At 61.3% G+C, this 6000-nt stretch overlaps 1 protein-coding gene across 1 annotated transcript in view; it reads right to left on the bottom strand.

The window, feature by feature from the left end:
- The window catches only part of ZNF185 (zinc finger protein 185 with LIM domain), a 54817-nt gene extending 51158 nt beyond the window's left edge, over positions 1–3659 (bottom strand). The window contains exon 1 of the mRNA XM_067023384.1: positions 3591–3659. The gene's annotated coding sequence lies outside the window, so the exon portion shown is untranslated. The remainder of the gene's footprint in view (positions 1–3590) is intronic.
- Positions 3660–6000: the final 2341 nt, after the last annotated feature.

A 6000-nucleotide genomic window follows, 5' to 3' on the forward strand; every position in this document is an offset into this window, starting at 1 on the left:
TTTTTTTTTTCAGTCTTAAACCACCGCTGCGTGATGTGAGCGTTTACACCAGGGATGCCCGCTGTGCCGCTGGGAGCCCCCAGGCCTGCTCTCCGCCACATCAAGCTCCGTGGGAAACTGACCTAGTCATCAGCAAGCGGTGAGCTGAGCCAATGATCGCAGGGACCAGATCGAGGCCGCCGGACCGAGCACCCGAGGTGTGCCCACTGCTGCGGCCAGGGCCAGGGCCTGCCGGAGACAAGCAACAGCAGCGTGGGGCCTGCCCAGCGTGGGCCCTGGAGCCACCTCGGCTGCCAGCAGCAGCAGCCCCAGGTCCCGGCTCCCTCCTGAAATGGGAAGTGAGCGCGCCCTCCCCACTGGAAAAGCCTAGGCAGAGTTTCTGAAAGTGGCCTCTGGGTCCCTCTGGCATCCAGGTCCCCGGAAGTGTGCTTAAGTTGCAAATTCCTGCTCTCCCCACCCCCATCCCTTCTCCACCCAGCCCCGCCCCTCCTCGGCCCTCCCTCGGTCCACCCTGGGCCCCAGCGCCCAATCCGGAGCACGTCGTATCTGTGAGATAAGGTAGCCTGGCTCTGTTCCTAATCCTCAGATGAGTTCGGAGTTGCTCTCTGTGCCTCAGTTTCCCTTTGGAGAAATGAACTGACACCAGCCCTGCCCGCCTTCCGACCCTGCCGTGACCACTGGAAGGTGACAGTCGCGCTAGTGCTCCCAGGTCAACTCCCCCCTTCCTGAGGAAAACGATCAGAAACGTTCACAGTGGGGGGAGGCAGATAAGCGAGTTCTTGGTACCATTTTTACCACTTTTCTGTGAGCTTTTGATTAATCCAAGATAAAAGTTAAAAACAAAAACAGGGAAAATTGTCAAAGAAAGCAAATCAGATGTTAGTAGGCATCCGGAAATGACCCAAGAATGAAGTGCTCTGTAGCAAATCACTGCACTGTGGGTAGACACAACGTGCATCGCCGGCATGTAGACTGGCAGGGAGTTTAAAACAGCTTCTCCTCAGGTGAGGAGGCCACAGCCCTCCCAATCTGGCCTCAACCTCACCCCTGGCGACCACGGGCCCTGGAGGAGGACAGCTCTGACAGCATACGGGTGACAACCTGGGTCCTCCAGGGCTTTCGGGATGCGCTCAGGTTTGCACAACCAGACTGTGGCCGAGCTGCTGTCTTAACCCAGTGTGACCTCCGAGGGCCGTTCTTACCGCTAGGCTGTAAAGGCGCCTCTGTGTCCCATCACACACCCCACGACCAGCCATCTCCCGTCGCCACTTCACAACCCTCAGCAGCAACGATGCCAACCTCTCCTGAGTGTCACTCTCAGGCGCCTGGGTCCCTGCGTGGCTGCTCTTGCCCTGGCACCAGCCAGCCCTCTGCGGGCGCAGCAGGAATGAACGCAGGATCTCTGATGGATCCCAACCTTAGGGGCCCAAAGACCCGGGGCTCCACGTGGGTTGCAGCTCTTCTCTCCCCCCAGCCACGGTCCCGTCCGACGCCAGGGGGGCCCGGCGGTTGGGGCAGCCTTGCTCAGCAAAGCAGAAAGCAAGCTGGTGTTACGCATGAGCTGGCACCTTATGAGCTGTGGCTTGAAGCAAGATCCAGACCAAAGGGATCAGTCAGCCGTGGAGGCTGAGTGGGGACGGGTGACGGCGGGCTTCCAGCTTCCAGAGTGCACTGGGCCAGATGTGAAACTTTTGGGGGCATGCAGCTGAGGGCACTTTGGGGACCGGGTGCCAATGTCTATGTAGGCAGGTCCCAGGCCCGCTGCTGGGGGCCCAGAGTCTCCGTCCTGCTTGGTCTTAGAAGGCCACAGGGGCGCTAAGCAGGGGCGCAAGGCAGGCTGAAGGAGGCTGAGGTGAAGCATTGGCTGCTCCTGGGGTCACTGCACCCCGTCTGGAATCTGGACTCGAGTTGATGAGAAAGGGAGGTTGGACAATTTCTTTACTGAGTGGCCTGTCTCCTTGGGACAAGGCTTGCACCCGATTTCCCTCCAGGGCCCCGCTGCCTAGCTCCGGGTGGAACATAGAGGGCCTAGGAAGAACTGGCTTTGGTCTTTCGGCAACAAGGGGGAGGCGAGACTCAAGCAGCCCCGAAGAATGCACGGGCCTTGACAGGGCGGCTCCTGAGCTCCTCCTGCTGCTTCCAAGTCCTCCTCCTCCAGGAAGTGTTTTCTGATCCTCCCCTACCCCAGACTGCCACAGCCCCTTGTGCTTATGCCACCTCTGTCGCTGACTTGTGCGTGTCCAGAGTGTGGAAATGAACAGATCCAGAGCACCTACTGTGTGCCTGGCCCTGTGCTGGGCGCCTCTCATCAGCTCCCCAGCGTTGAGTACAGAGCCCCCAGCCCGGCCCCGGCTTCTGAAGGCCAGGCCAGGAAGGCACACGGGCGGGGGCTGGGAACTGATGGAAAGTGGGGGTAGGGCAGGTGAGGTGGGTCGGCCCCTTCTCATCCTGGGGTGGCCCCGGGGTGATGAGGAGAGCAGGCCAAGTACCAAGGCCTACCTGCAAGCTGCTTCTAAGTGGTGAGCAGGGCCTCTGAGCTGCCCGTGGTGTTTTGGATGAGGCAGTGGAGACCCTGCGAAGGTAGGACACTCCTCCCCCCCACCCCGCGCTGCCTTCCACCACAGCGCTCTAAGTGACCTGGTGAGGAGGGAGTGGGAACCCAGAGCCCCTCCCCACTGTCCAGGCCTATTGGCCCATGGGGCCCTGCCCCCTGTCCCCAGCCAGGTACCACGATCAGAATTCCAAAAGGCCATGAGGCCCAGGCACGACTGGGTCCAGGTGCCAGAGGCCTGAACCACCGCTGAGTGGTCCTGACATGCGGCCTTCCACGATGTCAAGACTAAGTGCAAATGGCTCAGTGCGAACACAATTCCCATTGCGCCTCAGATGTCCCGAACCCCAGGCACAACCACCACCGGCCTCATCTGAGACCCCAGCAGCCCTGGGTGGGAAGCGACCTAGGTTCTTAGCCCCGTGGACCGTGGGGCTGCTGCCTGGGTGCCCCCCGCTCAGAAGCAGCAGAGTGGACAGAGCAGCTGAGCTTTCAGTCTCTTTCCAAGGCAGAGGTATCATTCTGCCTTTCCAAAGAGGACAAGGCTCTTGGCTCCCCTGCCCCCAGGAAACAATCCAGCCACAGAGCCTGCTCACGGCAGATCCCGTCGATAACACCCAGCGGCGCTTCATTCGGCGCCTTCTGTCTGAGAAGCTACCTTCCCAGTGGCCCTTCAGGGACCGCCCTCACCGGGTGCTTGTGAGCCTCCTGCTCTGGGCTCCAGGGTGAGGTGGACTCTGGGTCTCAGTTTTCTCATCTATAAAATGGACGCAGGGAGAACTAGCCCATGTGAGATAGCACCCTGGCTCCAGGCCATTTACTAACAATCAAACCCTCTCTTCCAGAAAGAGTGAGGACGCCGGGACCAGGCCAGCCTTAGGTGCCTCTCTCCTTAGTCTCTTTGCTCAAAGTGAAAACCAGACAACTAAGTACCCTGCCTCAGCCGGCGGAAGCCCAGGAGGGATGCTTAGAAAGGGTCCCCCCCCCCACGCCCCCGCTGACTCTGCCGGCCGCGCCGACGGCGACTCGACAGCCCTACCTGGCACAGGTGCCCGGCTCGCGGGGCGGGCGGAGGGTCGGGCGGGCGCGGGGCGCGGGCTCCCTCAGGTGGGCAGCGCCGGCCGGGCCGGGCCGGGCAGCGGACGCGGGGTGCGAGGCGCGGCGGGGAGCGCGCAGGGCGGCGAGGAGGGGCGGACTGGCCTCCGCCCGCAGGAGAACAAACAGGTTTTCTCCTGCGCCCGAGCCTCGCCCCTCGCCCCTCCCCTCGGCCGGCCCCCTTCCTCTGCCCTCTCCCGGGGTAGGTAGATGCGCCTGGCACATTCCGCGCATTCTCCCGCCAGTGTCCTCGGCCCGCCCGCCCCTTCCCGGCCCCGCCCCGCCCCGCCCCGCCCCTTCCCGGCCCCGCCCCGCCCCGCCCCGCCCCCGCGGGGCTGCTGGAGAAATCAAGGCCCGGGTTCCCCGCACCGAGCCCAAAGCGAGCTCCAGAAGGCTCCGCCGCGGTGGAAAACTTCCAGGCAAATTCCTCCGAGCTCGCGGGCCCCGGGCTGGGAGGCCTCCGCCACGTGAAGAGCCCGGGCTGCCCAGTGGCTCCCCTGCCCGCGCCCGACGCGGTCTGGCCCCCCTCGGGGCGATGACTTGCACAGATGCTGCGGGTTAATTCTGTCGAGAATTACTGTTCCTAGATCCATTTTACAGATGGAGATCCCAGACAGGGGCGGGGAGGGGGGGCTGGGGGCTGTCGGCTGAGATCATGCAGGAAGTCCCGGAGGCCGGGGAGGGAGAAGAAAGTGGAAGAGTCTGCTGCCCGGCCGCGCCTGAGGAGTTCTCACCCTGGAAAACCATCCTGGGGGGGCTTGGGGTTCCCAAGACACTGCAGTGAACGCCCTGTCAGCCAGCCAGGCCACCCGCACAAGCTGCGTGGGGAGACACAGGCAGACCCCGAGGGCCAGTGCGGTTTGACGTCATTCAGTCCTGCTTTTGGAGTACTTGTGTCATTGTCATTCTTGCGGAGTCCTTGTGATGGTTAAGGCTCTGGGCTGGGGGCTAGGATGGAGGAAGTGTCAAAACGACGGGCCAACAGGTTCTTTTTCATCGATCCATATGCCAAATCGATGTCCTAAAGGGCCCTCCAATCCATCCGCTTCTCTCCATACCCACTGCCATCACCTAGTCCAGGCCTGGGCTCCAGGATCAGCCTCCTCGGTGGTTTCCCTGCCTCCGGTCTTGCCTCCACCCCCCCGCCCCCCCACCCCGGTCCAGTCTCCACACAGAAGTCACTTTAAGACTTTACACGTGGCTCCACTGCCTGCAGCTCTTTGATGGCTTCCCATTGCTCTCGAGATCAAGGGAAACTCTTTAAGGGGCTCAAGGATTCGGCTGTGGCGACCTCTCTCTGCAGACCCAGCCACTCTCTCCCTCAGCTCAGTACAGTCAGCCACACTTACCTCGGTCCGTGCGCTCTCCTAGTTCCCTCGGTGGCTACGTCAATCAAGCATAGTGGCTGTCACCTTTTATTGTTCCACATGGCGAGCTCAGGGAGGGTAGGGCCCTGTCTGAGTCATCACTGGGACATGGAGACCAACATGGCAGGTTGGAGCAGATTGAGAGGTGATTGAAACTCAGGAAGGTGTCCTTGTTCTTCTTGGGCTTTATCAGGTAGGGAGGAGACTGCCCTGTGTCTGTGTGAATACGTGTGTGGGGTGTTAGGGTGGGGATTGTATGTATATAAGGTATAAGGTCACCTCAGTTCATCTGTGTCTCTTGCCAACAAACGTTTCTCTGCTTCCAGTCTGGTGGCCAGCATCCAACACCTTCCAGCCCCCTGACCTCAGGCTGCTGGCGGTCATGGACTTGGCTTGGCATCCTTGCTCCGAAACATACTCACTATATCACCTAGGGTGTGTTTCTCCCCTCTCTGGGCCCCTTTACCCTTCCAGAGCCCCTAGTTTAAAGAGGTAGAATGGAGAGGACAAGAGGTGAAGTAGAGGTAAGGATGAGAAAGAGGGTGGCCCTGCTCTCTAAGGCCACCAGTAGAAATGGCAAGCTCACTCCCGAGCCCTGAGTCTGGGTTAGCCAGCTAGAGAGTCCAAGCAAGAGTGCTGTTCAAAGCCACCAATGGGGCTTCCCTGGTGGCGCAGTGGTTGGGAGTCCGCCTGCCGATGCACGGGACGCGGGTTCGTGCCCCGGTCCGGGAAGATGCCACGTGCCGTGGAGCGGCTGGGCCCGTGAGCCGTGGCCGCTGAGCCTGCGCGTCCGAAGACTGTGCTCCGCAACGGGAGAGGCCGCAGCAGTGAGAGGCCCGCGTACCGCAAAAAAACAAACAAACAAACAAAAAAAAAACAAAGCCACCAATGGCCAGTCAGCAAGGGCTGCCCTGGGCTGGGCTGCCCTGGGGCCTCAAGCTCTTCTCACGTACAGGGTGATTCAGCCCCTGCCTGGTCAGATCCACC

Source organism: Kogia breviceps, chromosome X (assembly GCF_026419965.1).
Source record: "Kogia breviceps isolate mKogBre1 chromosome X, mKogBre1 haplotype 1, whole genome shotgun sequence".
Classification (NCBI taxonomy): domain Eukaryota; kingdom Metazoa; phylum Chordata; class Mammalia; order Artiodactyla; family Physeteridae; genus Kogia; species Kogia breviceps.